General features: G+C 46.0%; 1 protein-coding gene and 1 long non-coding RNA gene across 7 annotated transcripts in view; one reads left to right on the top strand and one right to left on the bottom strand.

Annotated features, from left to right (window-relative positions):
- DLGAP1 (DLG associated protein 1) overlaps positions 1–27638 on the bottom strand; it is an 846176-nt gene that overhangs the window by 60605 nt on the left and 757933 nt on the right. The gene's annotated exons all lie outside the window — the stretch shown is intronic.
- On the top strand, positions 1303–17678 carry LOC137776402 (uncharacterized). Of its 2 annotated transcripts, none has more exons than XR_011076209.1 (4): positions 1303–1741; positions 9068–9539; positions 15208–15346; positions 16857–17678. It is a non-coding gene; the product is annotated as an uncharacterized lncRNA (long non-coding RNA). The 2 variants fall into 2 exon arrangements; XR_011076210.1 differs by having other exon boundaries at positions 15205–15346.

Raw genomic sequence — 27638 nt, 5'->3', positions numbered from 1 at the left:
TGAGAAGCCCGTTCACCACAACGAAGAGTAGGCCCTGCTGGCCGCAACTAGAGAAAGCCCGAGAGCAGCAGTGAAGACCCAACGCAGCCAAAAATAAATAAATTAATATAGAAGAAAAAGAATTTAATAGACATGGTCTCACGACCCAGCTAGATCTCACTAACCCATTTGTTTGATGGTAAGACTGAGGCTCAGGGTAGGTAACTGACTTCTCTAAGTCATGCAGCTCCTAGACGTTCACAGGGCTTCCAGTCCCACCTCTTCTGTTCAGCCAAACCACTTGTATTCATCCGCCTAGTAAGCCTTCCCTGAAACACCGCGTCCAGTAGAAGATAATGCTCTCCACGAGGAATTCCAGGAAACTGCTCCTAGCTCAGTCCTCTGGGAGTCCTTTGACCCAGAGGACTGAGCTAGGAGCGCAAAGGTCTGGAGGATGAATGCATTTGGAGTGGTCAGCAAGGGGTGCCCAGCTGCAACTTGAAAAATTCTGCAAAAGGAGAGAAACTCCACGAAACAAAATACACATGGAAAAATCGCTCCCTTGTTTCAAAATATTTGCAGCTTAACATTTACAGGCCACCCAAAGTGTGGTGGTCAGCGGTCCGCAGCCTGCTGGCCCCATGGTGAGGAGGCGGTGATCAGAGGGCTGCGGGATGGGACGCGGGGCTCCTGGGGGGGCCCAGGGCTTCTGCTGGCCTCTGTCCTGGTTAGTTTTGGCTCCAGGTACGTGGCTACGGGACTGATTACCACCAGAGCCATCCGCCACGGAAACCACAGAAACGAGCTAACCTTTCCTCCCTCGAAGTAGAGAAAAGCAGGCTTGTGTGCCGGTGGAGGTGGGCGGAGAGGGATGTGGACGGAGAGGGAAGGGTGGTGTAAGAACTCTTGTAGTCATAAGGCTCGCCAGTTGGTAGTTACTAGTATTCCAGACACTTCCTAATGCCAGACAAATGCCCGGAGCCCAGGCTTGTCTGGCTCAGAGATCTATTCAGCCGATAGCAGCCCGGCCCTGGTGGGGAGAGCAGATCTTTCAGGGAGCAGCCTCCATGGCTAATCAAACACAGCATTGTTCTCAGAAGGAAGAATGGAAAGGTTTGTTTCAGAAACATAGCTTTTTTTTTTTTTTCCTTTTGAGGCACCCGAGTTATTTTAACAAGTTGCTACAAAACTTGGGCTTCCTGAGGTGAGGCTGTCGTGCACAGTGCATGTTCTGTCCCAAACTCCAGGGAGGGAGGGATCCGAAAATTAGTCATTAAAAAAAAAAAAAAAAAAAACCCCAGGCACTTCATGCTTGGAAATGATGTAACACGCAGCCACTCCTCTGTTAGAACTACAACCAAACAATGCTCGGCGATCGCGGCAGCTGCTCTCCAAATGTCAGCGCCAAGCCCGGCCAAAGGGCTGGAAGGCCACCGAGCCCAGGACTTTGTACGCTACCTTTGTCGCCCACATTTTCCCCAAGCACTCTCAGGACCCTGGCAACAGGTAACGTGGCAACCTTTGCCTTCTAAAACGGCAAGCGGCAGGATTTCAGAGAACAAAAGGATTTTTTGAAAGCCAGCTGCATCTCCCTCGCCACCCCCCTCCCCCTCCCCACGCCCTCCCCCTTCGCCACACCAAGTCTGAGAAAACAAAGTATTGCTGCGGCAGCCCGGCTCTCGAGCGCCCCCTTGTGACCAAGCTCGGAACATCACCGATGTACCTTTCAAGGTACAACTTCAGTCCGAGGCTCGGCTCCCAGGTAAGTCACGCTGGGACGCGGGACGTCCGGGCTGCGTTTGACCATAAAACGCAGAGTGGAAGTCAAGAGTCAGAAGTCTTGCTTTTTAACTTATCACCTCAACAAAAATTTTACCCGTGCTGCAGGGTAAGATCTCTGGGTTGAGGTTGCTGACCTTTTTTTTTTTCCAAAGCAGCCGCTAGGACAACAGTTTTTCTTTCCTTGGCAAGCTGAAAAGCAAAAACTGCTGTGGCCATTTGGTTAGGTGGATGGCAGTGAGGATGAACAGCCAGGAAACTGAGGATTCCTGGTGGGTGGGACTTGCATTTTCCATTTTTATCTGAATCTGTTGGTTGTTTTGCAGGAAGCTTGCAGGTAGAAGCATTTCTAATTCCTGTCGCTTGCTTCCAGTTAGTTGATTTGCAAGGATGACTGAGGATTTCCGAACTGCAGACCCAGCTTCCCAGAGAGCGTGCTTTGCAGCCCCACCCTAGCTCTTTTCTCTCTGTCTGGGGCAAACACCCACGAAAATGCCAAGGGCAGAAGTTTTAACCAGCCTTCTTCCTCTCAGGGCTTCTCCCGCCCTCCGTGGTCTCTGATTTGGAGGAAGGACTGCAGTTGTGAGCTGCTGGTAGCTTCTGCCAGGCGTGAGGGCATCCCTCTTTGTCCTTCTCTGGAAATGTTAACCAGAAACTAAGAAAGGGGTTTAGATCAAAGTAACCATTCTCTTCAAAAAGTTCCATTAATTAACTAAATTAAAGGAAGTTAAGTGCTGTTTGGAGGAAAGTCATTTTAGAAGGCCCAGGTCCAGGGACGGAGGTCTAAAGCCTCTAATGTGACCCTTTAATGAAGCTTGGCAACCAGTTAATATGAGAATTTGAGGGTTACCCTATGTAAAACCAGTTGTTGCCTAAAATCAGTCATTTCAAAGGAACATCTTGAAAGTAGACAGACATTCGGCTGGTTGTTGCCTTGATCATTTAATAGTAAAGATTAAAAACTGAGGGCTCTGAGTAAGAATCATTTGACCGGTAGCTCAGGTGAGTCATAACCTTCACAGAACTAGGCACAAAGGTTCACAGCAGGATGTTGAGAACGCCTGGCTTACTAATTTGCGAGGCGGGGCCGTTGCTTCCAGCAGGGAATGCCTTCAGGATTTCATGGCTCATTTTCCCAGCCACTGCAACAGATGCTACTGAGTCATCCAGGCACACAAGTGACTGCCCTGGCAGTGTCATCTGTTAGGATTAAATTTCCATTTGTTCCATGACTTTATAAAGCAATTTCTAACGATTGAATCAGATATACCACTTCCTCTAGGATCTAGGGATTTTTTTTTCTTTTTTAATGTTTGTAACATTATGTGAATTTTTCAGAATTTGTCCCAGCCGAGTCAGCAGGTCTTCCTGGGTTGAATGGACTGTTTACAGGAGGGGAAGATTCAGGACCCAAGGTCAGGGTTACAGAATGAAATAAGGTTTCCTGTTTGGGCAGCTGGTCCCACCTCCTCAGGTTCGGGCAGACTGGGTCTTGTTGGAAGATAACAGGCCTGGGATACCTGGGGTAGGGATGGTGCCAGGAGTGGGGAAGGACATTTTGCTTTTAAGCTTCTCATCAGCTAGCTTTCATTTCTTGTTAGATGTCACTTCTTAGCAATACTTGCCTATGTTCCCTGTTAGGTGAAATTTTTTATTTTTTCCTGACCAAGCTGAGAGAAAGGAATTAGTTAAGGATGTAAGAATCACAAGGTCAGGCATTGTTGTCCATTGTATTCATGCCGACCACAGTACTTAGACCATGCATGGCACGTAGTAGTATGGTGGTAAATACTTGTTCCGTGAAGGAAGGAACAGGGATGAGAAGGGATTTCCTGGAGAAGCAGAACAAGGGACTAATAATTAGGAAAGCAAGGTCACCAGGGTAGAAGGAAAATGAATACTCAGCAAAGCTAGTCTCTGTGACCTTGGATGTTGCAACATAATCTCCCATCACTGATGCCCACTTCTGTTTGGCCTTGGTCAAGTGCTGGCCAAATGCAGCTGTGATTGGCCAGCTTTTCTTTTTTTTTTTTTTTTTTTTTAATGTGGGATCTTCCCGGACCAGGGCTCGAACCTGTCCCTGCATTAGCAGGTGGATTCTTAACCACTGCGCCACCAGGGAAGCCCGATTGGCCAGCTTTTGACATGGAGTTAGAATGTGAAAGGCCCACCTCGTATCAGCTGGAAGCAGTTAGTCCTATGGATTATCCACCTAACTTCCTCCACCCTCTCTGCTGGGCTTTATCCATGTGGGGCTGTGATGCTCACTGCCCTTTCCCCAGAGCAGCTGCCTTTCCTCCTCAGTTCCTTCCACTCCTTATTATTCTTTGACTTCCTGGTCTCATTTCATGACACCTGTACCATGGACCTGGAAAGCAAGGGAAACCTGGAATGCAACCACACAGCCCAGCAGGACTCTCTGCCATGGGGCTGTGTCTGGGACACACAGCGGACCTCAGGGGGTACTGAGCTCTGAGGCCAGATGGAGTGGCTGACTGGCTCCAGGTGGGAGCAGGGTCTCGGGCACACACTGCCCACTGGTCTCCCTTGAAATGGTGAGCTGGCCATGCAGAGCGAGGGTGCTGTGTCCAAACCCGGTGAGGTCACGTCTCATGATGGTCCATCGGGCTGAGTCCTCACTGAAACCTCTGGCTGGATCGATCAGGAGCCTCTGCTCTCTGGCCAACACCCTGGGCTTTGGAGAGAAGGCAGACTTTGTGTCAAAGCAGCCTGGTGCTGCTGCCCTGTGGACAGAGGGCTTGGTGGGCTGGCTCCACCTGGAGCAGAGCTTCTGCATCAGACAAACTGGGGGAAACAGGATATATGAGGAAGCAAAGAAGAAAGAAAATGTATCCAGCATGTCTTCCTGTCAGTTGGAGCACGATGAGAAATAATTACCTGTGTCTGGAGAGCAAGGCATGTAGGGGGGCCTGATCTGTGCAGTGAGGCAGTTAATTATTCGTCCGACTCCTTTCCGCTTTCCTCCCTGAAACCCCCCTCCTCAAAGGAAAAACAGGACAGACTTTGTGGGTTAAGCTGTGGAATACCGTCTACCAGCCCGCTGGGCCCAGAAAGGACACCAGCCCCTGACTGACTCTCAGATGACAGGATCAGTGCTTCAAAATGACACCTCATTATCCAACTGTGTCACTGACAGATGAGGACACAGGTCCAGAGAAGAACTTGGCCAGGGTCCCCCAGTTTTCTTCTGTCTGCACCACACAGCAAACACCATCAGACTTTACAGTGGGTTCATAAAGGTCCACTTCAGACTGCATTAACAATTCCACTATACAGTTGGGTTTTCGTCATTTGCCAGAATTAAATAAAAATATCAAGGAACCCTCCTACACTGTTGGTGGGAATGTAAATTAGTACAACCACTATGGAGAACAGTATGGGGTTTCCTGAAGAAACTAAAAATAGAACTACCGTATCACCCAGCAATCCCACTCCTGGGCATATATCTGGAGAAATCCATAAAAAAATCAAAAAGACACATGCACGCCAATGTTCATTGAAACACTATTTACAATAGCCAAGACATGAAGCAACCTAAATGTCCATCAACAGAGGAATGGATAAAGAAGATGTGGTATGTATATGCTATGGAATATTACTCAGCCCTAAAAAAGAACGAAATAATGCCATTTGCAGCAACATGGATGGACCTAGAGATTGTCATACTGAGTGAAGTAAGCCAGAGAAAGACAAATATCATGTGATATCACTTATATGTGGAATCTATGTTTTTTTTTTTTTTGGCCATGCCACGTGGCTGGTGAGATCTTAGTTCCCTGACCAGGGATTGAACCCAGGCCCATGGCAGTGAAAGCATGGAGTCTTAACCTCTGGACCACCAGGGAATTCCCTATGGAATCTAATTTTTCAAAAATGACACAAATGAACTTATTTACAAAACAGAAACAGACTTACAGTTTTCGAAAACAAACTTAAGGTTACTGGGGGCTTCCCTGGTGGCGCAGTGGTTGAGAATCTGCCTGCTAATGCAGGGGACGTGGGTTCGAGCCCTGGTCTGGGAAGATCCCACATGCTGCGGAGCAACTGGGCCCGTGAGCCACAGCTACTGAGCCTGCGCGTCTGGAGCCTGTGCTCCGCAACAAGAGAGGCCGCGATAGTGAAGAGGCCCGCGCACCGCGATGATGAGTGGCCCCCGCTTGCCACAACTGGAGAAAGCCCTCGCACAGAAACGAAGACCCAACACAGCCAAAAATAAAAATAAAAATAAATAAATAAATAAGACCTGGCGCAACCAAATAAATAAATAAATATTAAAAAAAACAAAAAACAAAAAACCTAAGGTTACCAAAGAGGAAACGTGGTGGGGAGGGATGAATCAGGAGTTTGAGATGAACATACCCACACTACTATATATATAAGATAGATAACCAACAAGGGCCTCCTGTATAGCACAGGGAACTCTACTCAATCTTCTGTGATAACCTATAGGGAAAAGAATCTGAAAAAGAATGAATATATGTATATGTATAACTAATTCACTTTGCCGTACACCTGAAACTAACACAACGTTGTAAATCAACTCTACTCCAATAAAACGTTTTTAAAAATCCCAGCAAACTGGTGAGGCCAGCACTAAAATCTATCAGTTTACTCTACCTACTGCCCACCAGCATCCTCATTCACTGTGTTTCCTGGAGCCAGGTGCCTGGCCCTGTAATCCCAACTCCACAAGTGACTGGAGGCAAGAGAGTTTGGGTTGCCCACCTTCTGCAGCGTGGGGTCCGATTGGAACCTGGGTTCTTCTCATCTAAGCCTCCTTTCTCTTCTTTTTTTTAAAGGAATTCCTTTATTTTTTAAAATTTATTTATTTTTGGCTGTGTTGGGTCTTCGTTTCTGTGCGAGGGCTTTCTCTCTAGTTGCGGCAAGCGGGGGCCACTCTCCATCGCGGTGCGCGGGCCTCTCACTCTCGGGGCCTCTGTTGTTGCGGAGCACAGGCTCCAGACGCGCAGGCTCAGTAGTTGTGGCTCACGGGCCTAGCCGCTCCGCGGCATGTGGGATCCTCCCAGACCAGGGCTCGAACCCGTGTCCCCTGCATTGGCAGGCAGACTCAACCACTGCGCCACCAGGGAAGCCCCCTTTCTCTTCTTTTAAAGAGTTGCCTTATACTTCTGTCATTAAGATTCTCCTTTGAACCCTCACGAGAGCAATGTCCAAAAGCCTTTTTCTGAATCTCTTGGTCAAACGTGCTTGGAATTCAGAACTTTTTGGATTGTAGAAAGCTGATTTGCATGACACACCCAGGGGGGCCTGTCTGTCTGCAGGAAAAGGTGAAACAGTCACACTGCAAGTAGTTGCAAGGTCAGGTTTTGGCCTATGGCTTTCAGAGCTGCAGCTGAAGGATGGTGGCCACCCACCCCTTCAGGTGCCTCGGTGCGTCAGAACCTCCGCCAGGGGCCTCCTCCTCCAGGGCATCTCTGGTCCTGGACGGAGCGCTGTCCCAGCCTGGCCCAGGAGGAGAATGGGGGATGGGTAGTGACTGGGAGGTGGTGGGCTTGGCCTGGTGGGTGGGCGAGGTTTCTACATCTTTACGGAAAAGAGGAATCTGATTTCAAATTCGATATTACTTCTGACATTGTCTCTCTTTCCTCGACCATGTGAGTTCTGGGTGTTCATTGGTTTGTCACTGTGTTTCACACACCATCGGCAGAAGCACCTTTGTTGGTTTTTGTTATAATGGTAATAGGGGTACTTGTAGGGGCTTTTAACTGGCCTCTTCTCACAGTGTGGAATGCTGTCTATATAAATTACAGAATGCGTAGTCTGAAGATAAACGCTTGGAGATAAACACTTCATATCTGCCAGGTTGTGTGCTTGTGTGTGTGTGTGTGTGTGTGTGTGTGTGTGTGTTGTGAGCCATCCCTTCCATCATTCTCTTCCGCATTCTCATCCTGTACCCTAAAACTATGATCTGACTTCACAGCCAAAGAGATAAAAGTAACATTCTTCTTGGCCCACCGGACTTTGTACTGATGGGAGGGTGGTTCCACGCTAGGTCCCGGCTGGCTGCTGCGCTAATTTGATGCAGCCCAGGACACTCACCTAAAAGTTGATCCCTAAGGGCATTCCTCATTCATTAAAGCTCTACCCAGGACACAGTTGGAAAATCATTTTCAGAACACAAGTTTTTATCCCACATTTCCAATCCAAGAGATAACAGAGAGACTCCATGTAAAATAGCTTGAATTAAAGAATAAACCGTTGTGTGGCTAGACATGTCCGTGAACTGTAGACAGAAAAAGATCAAGCACTAGAATTTTTTTTTTTAATCTAGAACAAGCCCCACACTGCCTCCTGGTGTGGATTACATTTTACTTTTCAAAAAGAACCATGGATAGTAAAGCAAAATCAGTTTGATTCTTCTGGATTTCTACTGTCGTAGGTGAAAGGTTTTATTAATCAATTCTTTGAAAAACCAACTGTACCCACTGCAAACCTACCAAATGAGAGGATGTTAAGCTATTCAGTGGGCTGTAGGTTTGGGACCTTGTTTGGAATTTCAAGCTCATGTTACGGGACTGGCCTGTGGTTGCAATTTACACCATTTATCAGTAGGATTGCCGAAGTGCTGAGTGCCGGAATGCGGAAACACTGGAGGAGACCAGTGCTGGCCTTTGGATCAAAATTAATTACCAATAAAGAGTTAGGAAATTGATCACAGGGAAGGGAAGCATGTTAATGGCCACCGCTCAAAGGTTCAGCCCCTTTCAGTTACTGATAACCTTGCGACGTCTCCAGATAAAAGCCAGCCTTGTCACCCCCAGGCACCGGGCTGAGAGGTAATAAAACTGTTGCCTTATCTTCTAAGTGTGGAGTTGGTTCAACCTCAGCCCGAGGTAATTACAGTAAACTGAAATTGCCTGTCGTTTACAAAAAAGGGAAGGCGTAAGGCGGGAGACGGTGTTTGTCTCTCTCCTTGGATTTTAAAAAGAAAGCGAGCAAAACAGCCAGAAGTTTTCCAGGGAGTGAGAAAACAGCCCGGCTTGGCCACCCTCTCCTGGGGGTAACGGATTGCTGGCGGCTCAGGTCCCCGTGACGATCTGAAAAAGAGGCTCAAGCTGATGAAAATCTAAGCAATCTTCTTAGGAGTCTGTCCTTTCTAAATGTAAATGACAGAGTCGGAGCCCTGCTAGGGAGGGCAGGAAGTCTCAGTCTTACCGAGTGACTCATTCAGTGCTGTTAGCTCCAGCAGCTGGATAAAAAGTTTTAGCAAAAGCAGCAACAAATCTACTTTAAATACTAGCACAGTAAGGAAATTCCTCTCTTTCAGGCCGAATGCCATCCACACAAAAGAGCTCCTGTCGACATCTCATTTACAATCTACCCCCAGGACACAGACAGGACCATTTCAATAAACCCGGCTCAGAAACACCTATTGTTCAAAATCTTCAACTAGCCACAGGCTACCACCACTCCCTATTGTTTTGTAAAAGAAAAGATTTAGAAGGAGCCAGATTGGGACTTGGAAGCTCTGAAAAGAGGAAGGAATAAAGTCCCTTTGACCCGATGCTGTTGGAGAACGTGCATGAAGAATAAAGTTAATGGATTTTCATTTTTACAAGAAGTGCATAAGCAACGCCCGCTCCCTTCCTGAACTAGTGATCGGGGATTCTAAAAGCGGTGCCAACTTTGTAAAGAAGTTAACTCCTGCCATCGGGTTTGGCACCTGAAAAGTCAAAGGCTCTACTTACCCTATTCTCTGTCTTACAAAAGCCCTGATGGCAGCCGCAGCAAAGCACCAGGTGAGTATTCGATCTGGGTTGTTTCCTTGGGATTTATAGCTTGACTGTCCTTTCTAAGTAGGATTTTGAGGCTCGCTGCAGAACCTACCCCCCGCCCCACGACGAATGGTTTCCTCCTTTTCAACACCACCATTTTGCTCCCTCTTTCAGTAAAACCTGACCACTTTCTGCAATTACATAATGTAGCCTTTAGACGCTTTTTCTTCAGATAGGCCTCAAATGAAGAGGTACATTTGTGTTGACCAAACAAAATGGGCATTTCTCAAAGACTCAGTGTCTTTACCCTCCTAGTAGATCTTCAAGTTCACTTTCCCTATCTTAGCAAGTAACTCCTTTTTCTACCCAGAGTTCAAGCCACAACTCTGGGCATCACCTCTAATTCCTTTGGGTCCTTCCCTCCTATCTCTTAAATCCTTCTGGAACCCTTCCACATCCTACAATCCACCTTTCTGCTTCCCTAGATGCTATTGTTTCCTCTCTGGAGGATGACAGCAGCTTCCTACCTCAGCGTTCCTCAAACTACTTGTGACTTATTAACGGGTCACGAAATCAGTTGAGGTGGGTCATGCAGTTTCACCATCAAAAAAAAAAAAAAAAAAGGAATAGATTAGAAAACATAAGTGTGCGTCAAACAAAGGAAAAGTAATTTGGTTTCGGGACGCCTGTGTCAGTGTGTGTCCCGAGATCTGTGTACATTCTGGGTTAACAGGTAGAATGTATCTTGTCTGTCAGGAGTTTGAGAAATACTTTTCTAATTGGTCTCACGGGCTCTGTCTTGTCCCTGGCTCCAAACTGTTATACACGCTCAGAGCAGGAGGGGGAGATTATGAACGGATCCAGCTGACAGCTCTGCCCTCGGGATAAAGACGTGGGTCTGGGGCTTTGGAGATTCTAATTACTTAGTTCCTCCTCATCCTTTCAGGTTTCAGAACTCCACGTCCTCCCGACCACTTTTCCTTTTAGCTGTTCAAGCCACCAAGTTCCCTGGCCTTTGCAGATGGAATTTCCCTATAGGAACGTTCTGTCCTCTTTCTCCTTCAGGTATCAGCTGAGGTGTCGCCTTTTCCAGGAAGGCTTCCGGAAGTCCCTCTAAATGCCTCCTCTTAGTTCTCATGAGAACCCCTCATGTTTTATCTGACAGAGCACTTATTGCATCATGATTATCTTCTCAGTTCCTTACAGAACTTTAAGCTCCAAGGGGCAGCCAGTAAATATTTGTTGGGGGTAAATAGTGTGCATCGAATGTGTCACATCTTACACAGTTCACACTTCCTTCCTACAAACCCATTTGGATAGTTATAAAATATTGTATCTCTATTTCTCAAAGCTTTAGTTTTCATTCTTTTACACTGAAGTGTCTCTTGTTCATTTGCTCTTCAAACACAACCTAATTAACTTCCGAATTCACTGGACTCCTCCTCTTAAAAATCAAAATAATAAAATGCGGGGAAAGCTGTTGTACCCCTGGCTGGTCACTCACCCTCTCTGAGCCTCAGATAATACAGAGGAGCAGAGCTGCCACTCTGAACCTCTGGCTTGCACTTTCTAAGGACCAGAGAGGCTAAGTGACTTTCCCAAGGTCTAACAGCTCTCTAGTGGCAGGATATTGTCTGTCTTTCTATAGATTTTTAACAGCAAGCCGCAAACAAAAAAACCTTCTACCCAGAAATCGGTAGTGCCACTAAAAAGTGTGCCTGAAAGAGAATCATAAAATTAAAGAAGGGACTTCCCAGGTGGTGCAGCGGTTAAGACTCCGTGCTCCCAATGCCAGGGGCCCAGGTTCGATCCCTGGCCAGGGAGCTAGATCCCACAACTAAGGAGCCCTTGAGCTGCAACTAAAGGAGCCCATCTGCTGCAACTAAGACCCAGCGCGACCAAATAAACAAATAAATATTTTTAAATAATAAATAAATAAAATTAAAGAAATAGGGGACAAAAAAACCCAAAAGCCAACAGCATTCATAATGGATTCCTGCCCAGGCAGGTCCCAGCATTTTAAAAAACAATCTTGCTGTTAGATGCAGAGATGTTCAGATTTCCTTTTAAAAACTGGAAGTGAAAAATTCAAGAATCTTTTGCATCCTGACCCCTTGTAGAGGCCCTTCTGCAGAGGCACAGATGGACACAGCCTTCCTCAAGGTGCCGATTTGAGCATCCCCGTGGCTTTTTTAGTGCTGAGGCCCCCGTGCCTTGACCTGATGCCATTCTGAGGACCAAAGCTGTAACTCACCAGGATGAGACTTGTCCTCAGTTCCTGTACCCCATCCCCCATCCCTCCCGGCCAGGACCACCACGCAGTCCCTGCTTTCATGGACAGACTTGTGTTATTTCCTTAGTTACAGAGTTTGGGGGTTAGATAAGCTGCTCTGTAAAATAGAAAGTCAACAAACCAGAAATACACCCCTTTAGGAAGAAAAAGAAACAAAAACAATAGCTATACTACTTTTCCCCCCATGTTACGTGCTATGTTTTATTCTATAATGTAAGTCAGCATGTACATTTGTTTTATTTGTTGCTTTTTCCCTTCTAAACAGACCAGCAGTAGCTTGCCTTCATTTGACAGAAAATTTGTCACTTTCTACTGCAACTCTGTATAAAACCACTATGTATATGAGGACGCCATGTACACCAAGTCGTTATAGCCAAGCCGTGGGCTTATGGATGATTTTTACTTTATTTTTTGGGCTTCTTGGAATTTTCTGATTTAAAAAAAATGAATACGTGTTACTATTGTAATCATAAAAAAGTACAAATGTCAAAATAAAGACCAGATACACTATTATTTCTACAATGCTATGATGCCTGACTAAATTAAATAGCTTTATTTTTACCATATATGTTGCTGTGTATTTTGTCTTTTTTTTTAACCATTTGTTTTTGAAGGAAATTATTTAAAAAAAAATAACAAAAACCTCTTAACACTGTTGATATTTTACTGTCTTTAAAAGCTTTAGGAACATGGACTTTGGAGATACAGCCAAACACTGGCATATAACTCCTTTACCACCTGGCTGCAGTGTGAATTATTAGTTTCTCCTGACATTTTCACACCTAACAACTTACTTCCAGAATATCATCTTTTTTCATGCCTTTATGCCTGTGGCAAGTGTTGTTTGCTTTCTCGTAACCACCCTCCTTGCTAACAGGGCCCTTCCAAGCAGCCATGACTTTTTGGGGAGGTGGGCCCCTCCCTAGATTTGGAGGCTGAATCTTCATTGTTCTACAAGACAGGGATGAGGAGGGAATTCTGATGCGAGTGCTTCATGGCAAGTTTACCTCCCTTTTTAAAGTGACACAAGTCAGGGACATCCCTTTTCTTCCCCCGGACATTGTCATCAGCAAGGGATACCCTGAACTGCGGCTGCCATCTGGGGACCACAGGGAGCCCCTACTCCAGAAGACAGAAGGATGGCACAAAGCTGATTTTGGTACATTCATTGGCTGCCCTACCTCTAGACTTGCTATTATTGGAGAAAATAAACGCCTTTACCATCTAAGTCACTCTAATTTTATTTATCTATTTTATTTTATTTTTGGCTGTGTTGGGTCTTCGTTGCTGCACGCGGGCTTTCTCTAGTTGCAGCGAGCGGGGGCTACTCTTTGTTGTGGTGCCCGGGCTTCTCACTGCAGTGGCTTCTCTTGTTGCAGAGCATGGGCTCTAGGCGTGTGGGCTTCAGTAGTTGCAGCACGCAGGCTCAGTAGTTGTGGCTCATGGGCTCTAGAGCGCAGGCTCAGTAGTTGTGGTGCACGGGCTTAGTTGCTCCGTGGCATGTGGGATCTTCCCGGACCAGGGCTCGAACCCTTGTCCCCTGCATTGGCAGGCGGATTCTTAACCACTGCGCCACCAGGGAAGTCCACTCTAATTTTATTTTTAAAAATTTTACTGATTTGCTTATTGATCTGTTTGGCCTGGCACTTATGCAATGACTTTACAGATGCTAAGCCTCCTTCCTGGCTTGGAAAACTCCTGTTCATGCTTCAAGATCCTGTGTTCTGTGAGCCCCTCCTACAGATGTTCCTATAGAATTCATCACACTTTGCTCGTTCCTGTTATGCTGATGCTCTGGTATGAAAGCAGAGGGAAATTAGTGATAAGGTAGATCTTTGTTTCCTATTATACTTATTTGTTGGATTAAATGATTCTGTATGGCAAATGCTATTATACAAGATCTCACCAAACCAGACTGACTGTATTTCAAAGAGGTGCTCAGCCATGGTGGCCCAGCTTCCTCCAGTGGTGTCTGGAAAAGGCAGTGCCTTGAAGGCAACCAGACCTGGTGAAATCCTGACCTGCCACTTACTGGCTGCAGGACCTCAGATGACTCAGCTCTCATCTCGTTTCCTCATCTGTTGAGTTTGGGTAACAGCCTCGGTAACCTCACAGTGTCATGAGACGGATGATGTAGTTAATATGATGTAAGGGGACATGGTGTGGCACTTATATCTCAAACACAGGAAGGAGGCTCTCTTTTCTTTCCTTCCTACGTTATTTGTTACAACAAAATTCCAATAATACAAAAACCATCTTGAAAACTCCCGAGGAGATTTTACTGGAGGTGGGGAGATCCTATCCTTTTCACATGTTGGGGTTTCTACAGCATGAAGAGCCCTACGCAGAAGTTCCGTGTGTGAGAGCACATTTTAAGATACCTGTCCCTAGTGCTTAATGTTAAAATTTCATCTCATCCCTCTGGTCTCAGCTCATAAATCCTCTCCTTAGAGAGGCCTTCCTTCACCACCCAGCTTCGAGCAGCCCCACATTCTGCCCTCCCAGCCATGGAGCCACCTACTGAGAGGAGGCGATGCGGGGAGAAAATAAAATGGCCTATGAAGGTGTTGCATCTTTCCTAAGCTCAAGCCCTCCCCTCGGGTTGGGAGTTGTGGCTTGCCCCGTCCGTCTTTATCAGCTTTGTGCCATTGTACCCCATCCCACCCTCTGCAGCCCCCATCTCCTTAAATCACACGGATGACTGGCCCCAGCCTCTGCTGTCTTGTATCTTGGAAAATGCAGAAATTGCCACGAATTTCTGCGGTCTTGCGGGATGGATCCCTGTCAGTGGTTTAAAACTGTCTTCCTACTTTCTATATTACCACTCAGTTCAGAAGAGACAAAAACAAACCCAAAACATTTTCAAGTATGTTTTCCTTTGCCCTCGTGGTCAACAGTAATAACTTCCAGCTAGAGGGGGCTGTAGGGCAGGATGTGAATGGGACCAGCTCACTGTTTAAGTTCAAGTACTTGAGAATTTAGAAGCACAGACCCTCTCCAAGCACTGCTTAAGGCCTGTCAACTAAATCTCCCTAGTTTGCCAAAGTAGCTAGGTAGGATACTAGCCCTAAAATGATGCACTTAAATTACTAAAAACCTATCAAGCAAACAGCAATAACTTTGCTTTCCATGCCTGAGAGGCAATAATGCATGATGTTTCAGAATATAAGTTTTGGAGGCAGACCTAGGGAAGTATGTTTAATTCTGTTTAAACATCAGTTTTTTACGATGTGAAATGGGAATAGTAACCCTTGCAGGCTTGGTGGGAGGATGAAATGAAGTAATATCTGAGAAATGCTCAGAATATCACCTGACACATAGTAAGTGCTCAATAAATAGTACATGTAACAACAACATCAACCATTTCATAAGGGAAATCCCTTTGTTTTGTCTTAGCAGCTAGTAAGCCGGGTGTACCCCTGCTCCTGTGCAAAAGGCCTGTGAAACTCTGAAGCTATACCTGTACACAGACGTGATCCGATGATGCCATCTCATCTCCATGGCAACCAGGTGTCTCAGTTATCTAGTCTGGTGCCAGGTAAGGGGTAGGTGATGAAACAAACTGAATCTCAGGCTAAAACTCTATTGTTCAGTACATCCACCAGCAGTGCTCCTGTTACAGACACACTCAAAATTCTGATTTCATGTGACCTTTACATTCACGGTTTTAGTCCTAAAAGTACTTCAGAAACATTGACCATCTCAGACATACTTTTATTTTTAGTTACTTCCCAGATGTTTACCTGAGATAAAAATAAGCAAAACAACCAAAGCTTTTCTACTAAACATATCTCAATGTCTGTCATTTTAGTCCATTTTTCTATCGCTAACCTAAGGATAGATTAGAAAGTATGTTGTCAAAAAAATTTGTTTGAGCTTAAGAGAACGGTTGGCAGCACGTTATTTTATAAGTGATATTGGATATAAAATTTAAAAAAGCATTCTGGAGAACGGAGTAAAGGAAGCAATATTGGTTGAAAGGGCCCAGTGCCTGGTACACTTAGGGAGTATGAATTTATGAATGAACGGAATGCTTGGAAAAGCCAGAAGTCTTTGGAATTCCAGGTCCATAAATGAGTAGGTCTGTGACCTAGGGCAATGCGCTTAACTACTTTCTGTTCATTTTGCAACAATCTGGGAGCAGCACCAGGCGTAGTAGTAACAATTTTTACTTTTTGGCAGCCAGCTGAGTAATTTTTCCAAACCACAACTCTTCCTGGAGCAGCGTAAATTGAGCTGGCCTTTGGCTGATACTGAGCTGGGGCTCTGGGGATACCACAAAATGTTTTATCAAATTTGCATAAAGTTGCAAATCTAAGCAAAATAGGAGGGAAAAATGCTGTAAAAATTCATAGGGCCAGCGGGGGTGTTCTCTAATCATCTAGTTACACACTTCCCCTCCCAACTGCCCCCCCCAAACACTCATAATATTTGATATAAAAATAACATGGCGACATACAGCTGCAATAAAAAGGAACTATTCTTCCAACACAGCTCAGGGTGAAGCTAAGTAGATTTTAAAAGTGATTGGAGTCAAACGTAATTTGGAGAGGAGACAGAACATGGTTTGTTTAAATGATGCACAAATTAACAGTTGTTAATTTTGGTGGTTTTTGAGTAAATGAGTGGGAGAATTGGGACTGGCAGGTCTAATGTTACCCCAGTAAGTGCCTGTTAGGGGTCTCTATTTTCTTGGATAGAAGCTTTCTTCTAGAGAGAAAGAGTTCAGAAGCACTGAATAACTAGGCTCCATAAGGACCCTGCTTGAATTTGGAGCAGGGAGGAAAGCAGGGTCACAAGCAGATAATCTCCGGGAGCTGCTGGAGGATGGGCCTTGGAAGCATCCAGGGGAGGAGAGGAAAAAATCCAAGGGCGATCTTGGCCGGTGGAGGAGGTCGGGGCGGAGATAACAAGTCTGGGCAATAGGAAAGGGAGGCGATGGCTAAGGGGAGGCCAAGAAAACATTTTTCATTGCTTTGTCTGAGGCTGAGGCAGCCCTGAGCACAGCTGTGAAGTAGGTCAAATTTCTTGTGTCTTTCTCTCCCTAGGGCATCGGAGACCTGCCACCACCAAGCTGTTCCCCGGTCACTCAGTTCCAAATTTATGAGATTGCCTCAGTCCCTTAGGTATTTGTTCTCTGAAAGGTAAAAATGTAGCTAGTCTGATAAAATAATGCATTGGAGGATGGCTGGGGGGGAGGGGGGATTGCATTTTTAAAAGAATTCTTGCAAACATTTCCTTCCTCCAGAGTAATAAATATGTGTTTAAAAAGAGGGTCTCTGACGAACTTATGGTTATCAGCAGGGAAAGGTGGGGGGGAAGGGATAGTTAAGGAGTTTGGGATTGACATGTACACACTGCTAGATTTAAAACGGGTAACAAACAAGGACCTACTGTATAGCACAGGGAACCCTGCTCAATATTATGTAACAATCTAGATGGGAAAAGAATTTAAAAAAAGAATAGATACATGTATTAGGGGCTTCCCTGGTGGCGCAGTGGTTGAGAATCTGCCTGCTAATGCAGGGGACACGGGTTCGAGCCCTGGTCTGGGAAGATCCCACATGCCGCGGAGCAACTAGGCCCGTGAGCCACAACTACTGAGCCTGCGCGTCTGGAGCCTGTGCTCCGCAACAAGAGAGGCCGCGATACTGAGAGGCCCGCGCACCGCGATGAAGAGTGGCCCCCGCTTGCCGCAACTAGAGAAAGCCCTAGCACAGAAACGAAGACCCAACATAGCAATCAATCAATCAATCAATCAATCAATCAATCTTTAAAAAAAAAAAAAAAAGAGAATAGTTACATGTAATATATGTATAACTGAATCACTTTGCTGTTCACCCGAAACTATCACAACATTGTTAATCAACTGTACTCCAATATAAAATAAAGAGTTTTTTTTTTTTTTAAAAAAAAGAGGGTCTCTGTAAAGTCTGCCTTAATTCCAAGGAGGGTCTAAAATTGGGAATTTCTGACTGCTAATAGACCTACAGTGGCAGTAAACAACTTTCCGCGACTGTCAAATCATAATTAAGCCTAGAAGGGGAAGAACTAAATTGTATACTTTACCTGTTACAGGTGTGGAATTGTGCTGAGTACTTTTTACATATGATCATCATTCCTTTTTACAGAGTTGGAGACCCAGGTAAAGTTCAGAGCAGCTCGTAACCTGCCTGCAGCCAACGGCATATTCCAAAGGTGGCTAAAACAATATTGTCCATCCCACATGGTCTTCTAGAACAGGGGTCCTCTATAAAGAGCTGTACAGTAAATATTTTTGATTTTGCAGACCATGCAGTCTCTGTCCCAAACACTCAACTTTGACATTGTGGCAAAGCCAGAGACAATATGTAAATGCATGGACATGGCTGCCTTGGAGAGGTGAGCCTGATTTGTTCCAAGGGTCGTAATTTGCCAACCCTGCTCTAGAACTTTGCCACTTCCCATGGTGAGGTGGAGTCTGATACCCCTCCCCTTGAACTTGGGGAAGTGTGTGATTTGCTCGTGACCGAGAGAGTAGGAAGGAACTGACAGTGCATGACCTCCAAGGCTAGATCAGAAAAGGTGATGCTGTTTCTCCCTTAGTCCCTGGGACATCTGCCTGCTTGGAGCCCTGAGCCACCACAGAAGCATCCAATTTTCCTGAGGCCGCCATGCTGTAAGGAAGCCCAAGTCAGCCACGTGGAAAGACCACATGAAGAAGCCTGGAGACTCTTAGGAAGAGGGAGAGGTGTTCAGCAGCCCCCAGTGATCCATCCCTCCACACCCACCCAACTGCAAGCTCGGAAGAGACCCTGAGCCAGAACTACCCAGCTGAAGCTCTTCCCGAATTCCTGCCCCATAGAAACTGGGAAATAATAACACGATTGCTGTGGTTTTAAGGCACTAAACAAAAAACTTAGAACACTGTCCCAAAACTAGTGAGTGGCAGATATGGGATTCAAACCTAGGTTGGCTTGACATTCTATTACATGATCATTAATCATTCTATTACATGATTGCTTACAGCAGCCTTTTTAAAAAATGGTGCTAAAATATATGTAGCATAAAACTTACTGTGTTAACCATCTTTAAGTGTACAGTTCAATAAGTACATTCACACTGTTGTGCAACATATCTCCAGACCCTTTTCATCTTGCAAAACTGAAACTCTACCCATTAAACAAGAGCTTCCCCTCCCTCACCCCCAGCCCCCGGAAACCACGCTTCTACTTTCTGTCTCTATGAATTTGACAACTCTAGGTCCCTCTTATACTGTAAGTGGAATCATACAGTGTTTGTGATTTTTGTGACCGGCTGATTTCACTTAGTATATACATATGTGTATTTTATATGTGTATATTTTAAGCCCATGTTGGGTAGTGGGTCTGACCAGCGAGCAGCAAAGGTTTGTCAAAGAAAAATGTCAGAGACCCCAGGTCTTATAAGTCACAGATGCAAGGTCCCAGGGGGGACTTTGCATCAGCAGTTACTCTGACAGTGACAATTCAGTGTCCTGCCTCTGAAGGGCTTTGAAGACAGAGGAACCCATGAATCAAGAACAAGATAAGGCTGTTTGCTTTGTTTCAACTTGCTGGCTGACTTCCTTCTCAGAGCCATGCCTTGAGGATGAAATCATTTTCTACCACACAGCCCCTGCAAAGACCGTCAAACACAAGCCCTCACTGTCTGCTCCTTTATTTCCTCTGGGTCCAGGGTGTGTATTGACTTGGTGGAATGTCTGTGACTTGCTGTAAATTGTGTATCAAGCAAAAAACTTTCTGCAGGGAGTCGGCTCTCGGGAGCGTGAGCCTTAAATACTGCTTCTTGCTTATAGAGACTAAGCCTCAGCCTGCGGGGGCTTCTTTGACCTCCTCCACCTTCCTTCCATCCCTGACCTAAGACCAAAAGGCAGACCTGGGCCCAGGTGCACACGGTGACAGTCCCAGCTTGGCCTACCCTTCCCTATGCCTGCCCTGAGTTGCACCTGGCCCACCTGTTACACAGAGAGGTGGAGATAAGGTCTTTAAAGAGGTGATTAAGTTAAAATGAGGTAAAATGAGGGTGGGCTGGAATCCAATAGGACTGGGTCCTTATAAAAAGAGAGAGAGAGACACCAGGGGCGTCTCACAGAGGAAGGGTCAGGTGAGGATGCAGAGAGGATACAGCCGTCTGCAAGCCAACAAGAGAGGCTTCAGGAGAAACAGCCTGCCTACGCACCTTGACCTCAGACTTCCAGGCCCAAGAACTGTGAGAAGGTATGTTTCTGTATTTCTGTTGTTTAAGCCACCCAGTCTGTTGTGGTAGTTTGTTACAGCAGCCCGAGCAAATTAATGCACCAACAGAAAGTTCACAGCCTGGAGGCTGGGACTTCAGCCCAGAAAAGTTCTGAAGGTAATCATCGGAAACTCAAAAGGCAAGAAGGCTTTGAGTAGAGTTCCTCTTTCTGCATCTTTCACAAGCTCCTGCTGGCAGGTTTGGGAGGCGGTGCTGGTGGCTGAGCCTGGGGTGAGCACTGACCTGGGGTGAGGCCCAGTGGGGAGCCTGGAGGCTTCTGGCTCAGAGGGAGAGGCACCAAGGCGCTAGATTCTAGAAAGTCTGGCAAGCGTGGGGAGACTTAGTGGGTGTTTGGGGCCTGGTCTAAGAGGCACTTGGCTAACTCCCTCCCTCAGGGCTCCTGCCTTCCTCCCCCCACTACCCCGTCCTCTCTCCCTGCAAGATGCTTCATTACCAGGAGAGTCCGAAGGAGGGATTGCATCATGCAAATCCTGATACGGTTTCGGTTTTTCTTGTGTGGGAAGGGCACTGTGATATAGGAGGGTAAGCAGCTGTCGGATGACGGGGGTGGTGAACAGAATGAAGGCCCCTAAAGATGCCCACGTCCTAATGTTCAAAATCTGTGCATATGTTCCCTTCCATCGCAAAGGGGGATTTCAGATGTGATTAAGTTAAGGGTCTTTTTTTTTTTTTTTTTTTTGGCCATGCCACGTGGCACGTGGGATCTTAGTTCCCAGCCAGGGATTGAACCCGTGCCCCCTGCAGTGGGAGCGTGGAGTCTTAACCGTTGGACCGCCAGGGAAGTCCCGATGGTCTTAAAATGGAAAGATTGCTCTGGATTATTTAGGTGGGCTCAACTGGGGTGGGCCAATGAAATCACAAGGATTCTTCTAAGAGGGTTAGTCAGAGAAGAAGAGGTGACTCTAGAAGCAGAGGGGTGTGTGTGTGTGTGTGTGTGTGAGTGAGTGAGAGAGAGGGAGAGGTTTGAAGATGCTACTCTGCTGCTGTTTTTGAGGACAGAGGAAGGGGCCACGAGCCAGGAAGTGCAGGCGTCCTCTGGCAGCTGCAAAAGGTAGGAAACCGATTCTCCCCTGGAGGCTCCACAACGGATTGCGGCCCTTGCAGACCCATTTTAGACTTCTGATTTCCAGAACTGTAAGATGACTGGTGTTGTTTTAAGCCCTTAAGTGTGTGGTAATGTTACAGCAGCAATAGGAAATCAACACAGGTGGTAAGGATGAACGTCCTTGAACAGCTGCTATCGCATTTCAACATGCAGAGATACGTGCCCAGAAATGAAGTCACAGACAAAGCTAAGGCTTCCATCAGTTAAAATGTTGGTTTTCAAAGGTGGTCCCCCAACCAGCGGTGTCAGCAGCACCGGGAACCTGTGGGTCAAGTTCTCAGGCTCCACCCAGACCCAGGATTCAGAAGCGCTGGGGGTGGAGCCCAGCAATCTGTGCTTTTAAAAGCCCTTCAGGTGATTCTGATACACACTAAGGTTCACCTTCAAAATAAGTGACCTGGGCTGGCTCTTCAGGAGTGAAGGGTACTCGTGGACCCTCGGATGTGTGTGTGTTCCTAACGAATCTACAGTTAAACTCGTTTCCTGCTGTACACTGCTTGGCTTGGAATCTGGGAATGATGGGTACAGGTATCCCTCCAAGATGGGCTCTGCAGGGAAATGTGGGAGAAGGCTGGCCTAGAATTCAGTCTCCCTGGGGCTACAGGTCCCCACCCCCTTCATAGCCTGTGCTGTGCTAAAGAGACTGGGAAGAAGGCTAGATTGTGGTTACAGAGCCCCTGCGAGATCTTGTACATTTGCCCCAGCCTGGGGCGGCCTAAGGGGTGGCTGTTTCCTCTCTTCTTTTCCCAACTCCTTGCCTGCCTGAAGGCAATCCCAAACTGGCTAGTTGGAAAGATACTCACTTTAGAAACATGAGTGAGGTCATTCCTTCCTGCCAGAGCTTAAAGTTATGGAATCACACAATGATTTCAGTCCTAGGTCAGCCTCCTGTTAGCTGGGTGATCTTGGGAGCTTAATTTCACCGAGTCTTGGTGTCCTTGTCTGTAAAGTGGGCATGCTGAAAAGTACTTCTCTGATAGGGTTGTTGAGGGGTTAAGTGAGATAATACAGGTAAAGTTCCCAGTGCAGGACTTAGAACAAAGTAAGTGCTTAATACTACTGTGGTGAATTGTAATTAATTGTAGTTCATGTTATTAATTGCAATTAATAGCTATTATTTACACCAGCCCTGATATTAATCCCCTGTTTCCAGGCTTCATGTATATAATGGATCCAATACACAAGTTCACTTATGTAAGGGATTCAGTCCCTTTTAAGTTCTGCTGACATCTCTCCTTGAGCTTCTTCAAGGCTCTGTGAAAAGGAAAATTCTTCCTCCCTATAAAATGAGGGCATTTCTCCTAGCTTCCCAGCTGATGGAGCTTTTCTATGCAGCCCCTGGGCCTCCAGTGGGGGGATGCTGGCTGGACATCAGTGGGGATATTCCCACCTTCCCTCACTGCCTGCTTTCCTCCGTCTGGTCCAGTCCCATCTGGTAATTTTCCTTCCTCCCCCTCAGGCCCAGCCCCATCTCCCCCAGACAGCTGCCGCTACATCCCTCTGCTTCAGAAGCGGAAGCAAGGGGTGTTTTAGGACCTTTCCGGGTGAGTGACAGCATTTGAGATGCAATTGATAAAACGCCAGTGCTGAGAGGAACCAGACTCTCCCCAGTCACCTCCGCCCACCTCTCTCGTGCCGCCTAAACTGAGCCTGTCAGAGCCTGTCGGATGTTCGTCTGTGCGATCCGGTCACGTCCACCTCTTCTGTGAGACGGTGGGCTTTGGTGACCCGGGTGTGAACTGTCCCTTTGGGGCAGTGGGTCTGGGACACTCTGCACGCGCTGGGCCACATGGGGACTGGCCGCCGTGACCGTGCCCCCGAGCTTGCGTCGGGCTCCGTGGGGGCCACTCAGAGTATCTGTCCCTGTTGGCGAATGAGGTCTTATTCCAGCTCACCGGGGAGGCTGCAGGGTTTTTCCTCAGCCACCCCGTGATGACCGAGGGACAACATTCCGCGAAACCAGAAGGGCTGGGCGGGCCTCTGGAATGTCAAAGGAAACAGCTTGGCTGGCGGCTGGTTTCTGCCGTGTCACTTTCTCTGAGCAGCAAGCACTTTGTAGCCATTCACTTAGCACCTGAATCCCACAAACATTAAGATGTACCTTTCTTAGAAGGGAAGGGCCAGTTTATTTTTCCTTCACAGAAACAGTTCATGATAAACAGGTCACGATAAAGACTATTTACAAGAATAGGGGAAACTAACAGAGGAAGACTACCCCACCCCCTTTTAATTCAAATTTTATCCTATTTGTTCTGTTTAAAGGGAGGGATTGGTCCTAATATTACCTTATGCACCTAAGGGAATCTGTTATGGACTGAATGTCTGCACCCCCTTCCCCCGAGGCTTCATATGTTGAAGGCTCAACCCTGTTGTGTTGGTATTTGGAGATGCGGAGGTAATTAGGCTTAGATGAGGTGCAGAGGGTGGGACCCTGGTGATGGGATTAGTGCCCTTATAAGAAGAGAGGGTACCAGGGAGATGTCTCCATCTCTCTGTCCCCTTCTCTCTCCTCACATGGAAAGGCCATGTGAGGACAGGGTGAGAAGACAGTGTCTAGAATCCAGGAGGGGAACTTTCTCCAGACATCTACCCTGCTGGCATTTTGATCTTGGACTTTCCAGCCTCCGAAACCATGAGAAAACACATGTCTGTTGTTTAAGCTTTCCAGCCTGTGATATTTTGTGAGAGCAGCCTGATAAGACTAAGATAGGACCTCAAGAGCAAAATAATCTAAACTCCAAGAAATAGACCACAAAGACCCAGGTGGATTTCACTGAATGCCCCTCCCACCTGTCCTAAAAGACAAAATACATAACGGTCCCATATAGATGGTCCCCCACAGATGTTCCGAGAAGCAAAGTCTACCCACCACTCAGAGAACCTGCAAAAGGGAAGAACCAAAGTGATGAGCCCTTGAATCTGCCTGGTGCCTGCCTCATAGAGCCTATGAACCGAGCAGGACCCTACGGGGCCTTCCCAGGACAGACCCCTCCCCACATCCTCAGCTGTAGCTCCTCTCTGAAGTACCTAGAGAATGGTATCTGATGCACATTTCCTGAGTTGCTTTACAGATGCTAAAATGCCACCAAATGGAAGAAATTAACTACTTGATGACCATGAGCATGTAGCCCCAGACCTACTGGTGCCTAAGGATTGACACTGTTAACCATCCTGTTACCTCACCGTCAACCAATCAGAGAATTGTACACAAGCTGGGATGCCCCTCCCTCACCTTGCCTTTAAAATGCTTTGCTGGGGAGTTCAGGCTTTTTGAGTACTAGCTGTCCCAAACTCCTTGTATGGCACCTTACGATAAATGTTGTACTTTCCTTCACCACCACTTGGTGTCAGTAGACTGGCTTTACATCGGCCAAGTGGACCCAAGTTTGATTCGGTTACACCACTGCCTCTACTGCCTCGGGGCTCCTGGCAGCGACTTCTACCAGGCTTTGCCTCTCCCTTCATGGAAATCTTTACAGTACATGCCTAATGATTTTGTGACGGTTAAATCTTACAACAATTCAGAGGTTATGTAAAGATTTGGGCACATTGCCACCTACTATCTTTGGTGGCCAAGACCTACATGCAGTTGTGCTGGCATTTTTGATCATCACACCCTGTTTGAGGTTGCATGTGTGTTTGGGGGGTGAGTGGGTCACAGTGGTGAGGAGAGACCATCTTCAGGTCAAGCATGTTGCCCTGGAGATGCTAGGCATCTGCACAGTTCCCCAAGGTAGCGCCACTTAAACGCTGCCCCCAACAGAAAACAGTCATAGGATGAATTAGCGATTCTTTTCAGGAGATTAGATTTGGGACAATTTCAAGCATTCATAATAGAAAATAGTTTGCTTTAAGGCAGTTAAACTAAAAGCGTACATTTTAATTCTGAGGAACAGAAAGTCAGTTAGTGCTTGCCTAGGTTTGGGGTCAGAGGGTGGAGAGTGACTAATTGGGGTGATGGAAATGTTCCAAACTTAGATTGTGGGTGATGGTTGCACAACTCTGTGAATATCCTAAAAAAAAAAAAATAATAATAATAATCTAATTATATACTTTAAATGGGTGGATTTCATGGTATGTGAATTCAATTTTGAAAGCTGTCAAACATTTAATTCTGAAACAATGTCATGGTCTCATAAAAATAGCCCTAATATTTTATTAGTGTTAGTAATTTTTTTTGTAACCAAATTTTTCTGGTGTGTTATTACTAAAACTTTAGGTTACATATGCTCTTGAGAAGAACAGATTAAAGAAGTTATAAGGCATCAGAGCTCAGGGAAGACACTGACCAGATCCCAAGCATTGGTCAATCTTCCCCTACGCTCCTCCCTCCAGTACAGACCCATGGGGTAGAAGGTGCCACTGGAGCACGTGTGGTTCCTCATACCCTATCTCTACAGTCCTTCCTCTATACTCTATAGCCCTAAATGTCATCCTGTTGATTCTCCAACAGGAGGGCATATCAGAATCCTGGGGGCTCGGGGGAGAGATGTGGAGGGGGATTGTTTTTGTAATTTGAAAAAGCATAGTTTGCCTTGTAATAGAATATTTTGTTAAATATTCTCTCTCTGTGTGTATAATATTCTTAAAGAATAATTACAAAATGAACATCCTGTAACCACCATCTAGGCCAAGATATAGAATGCTGTCAGCACCCCAGAAGCACCCAGTTCACACCCCCTGTACGTCTTTTCCCCGTGATAAAGCTCTGCCCATCGCAGAAGTAACACTTTTTCGAATCTCCTAGTCATGTACAAATAGTTTTTTTTCCTCGCAGATCTTCTAAAGCTTATCTTTTATTTCTTTACACATGGCATGTATATCTGTGTTGTAACAATGCTAATAATCTAACATCTTAATCCTTAGAGGGTCTGTTCTCTTCTTGCTCATGATGCCCTGTTTCTTTGTGTGCTTGGTTATTTTTAAAGTCAATTAAAAAGAAATTTATTTGTTTGTTTTTTATTTTTGGCTGTGTTGGGTCTTCGTTGCTGCATGCAGGCTTTCTCTAGTTGTGGCGAGCGGGGTCTACTCTTTGTTGCGGTGCGTGGGCTTCTCACTGTGGTGGCTTCTCTTGTTGTGGAGCACGGGCTCTAGGTGTGCGGGCTTCAGCAGTTGTGGCTCGCGGGCTCAGTAGTTGTGGCGCATGGGCTTAGTTGCCCCACGGCATGTGGCATGTGGGATCTTCCCAGACCAGGGATCGAACCCGTGTCCCCTGCATTGGCAGGCGGATTCTTAAGCACTGCACCACCAGGGAAGCCCCATTTGGTTATTTTTGACAGTGAACAGATCACTTTCCTTGGAGAATTATTTTGGAAAGCTATTTGTGGCCTAGGAAAATATTCCTTTTTCTGTAGAGGATTATCATTTGAACTATTCATGGATTGAGGGCGTTTGAACCGCTCAGTTGATGTGAATTTGGGCCAAGGGCATGAAAGAAGTATATATATTGTTACAACTTCTCATGAACGGATAATCCCCTGCCTTCGTACCACCACAGGAGTTTTTTGTACATGTGTATTTTGTTTCGTTTGGAGCTGGGGTTGGGAAGTGTCTCATGTGGAGATGGTTACATTCTGATTCATCCTTACCTATATAGGGTATAAGCTTTTGGGTTGCATGTTGTATGGGATAGGGTTTTCCTGTTAGATTTCTCCTTGGGCAGGCTCTGGACTTTAATGTCTGTCTGCTTCTTCCTACTATAGGGGACCATCAAAACCTGAATTTATGATCAAACTGATTCAGCAAATGCCCTCAGGGCAGGAGCACCTTTACTGTTTTGGTTACCTCTTCCACTTCCTGCTTTCCTATAACTCCTTACTAACTCATTAGATCTTTGATGTTTTTAAGAATATATACGTATGCTTATATATATGTGTGTGTGTGTGCATACGTGTGTATATATCCTGTCATATTACTAGAAGCGAAACCCTATCAGAACATAATTTTAAATTAGGAAAATGAAATATCTATTGGTTTGTATATTACAGACAGAAATTAAAACCTAACCATATCTTTTTGGCCGGAGGGTGCTACTGTGAAGGACGCTCAGCGCGATTTGGGTGGTGGAGCAGGGGGAAGACAGGGGTAAGGCAGGGAAGGGGGATGCTTTGCATATTTCCCTTAGGAGAATCTATCAGCCTTTCAGAGTGGAAGGAGGTTGTTTACGCCAGGAGTGACTGTGTATATATACCTATAGGATATCAAAAGGGGGTATGGATTTTTTAAAAGTTTAGAAACACAATCCATAACTGTATTCAACCCTGTTTTCTAAAACTTCATTGAAATTGCAATTCTACAAATTTTGTAATGAAGAGGTTGTTTTACATCTTGGGTCATTGACTCCTTAGATTATCTGTTGAAAGCTATAGACACTCTTCTCCAGAAATAATTCACATATGCACACATGTACAAAGTGTGATTTTAATTTCAGATGGTTGTAGGGACTCTC

This window comes from Eschrichtius robustus, chromosome 14, assembly GCF_028021215.1.
Source record: "Eschrichtius robustus isolate mEscRob2 chromosome 14, mEscRob2.pri, whole genome shotgun sequence".
Classification (NCBI taxonomy): Eukaryota; Metazoa; Chordata; class Mammalia; order Artiodactyla; family Eschrichtiidae; genus Eschrichtius; species Eschrichtius robustus.
Note: the sequence above shows the minus strand (reverse complement) of the source record. Positions and strands in the feature narration are given on the sequence as shown.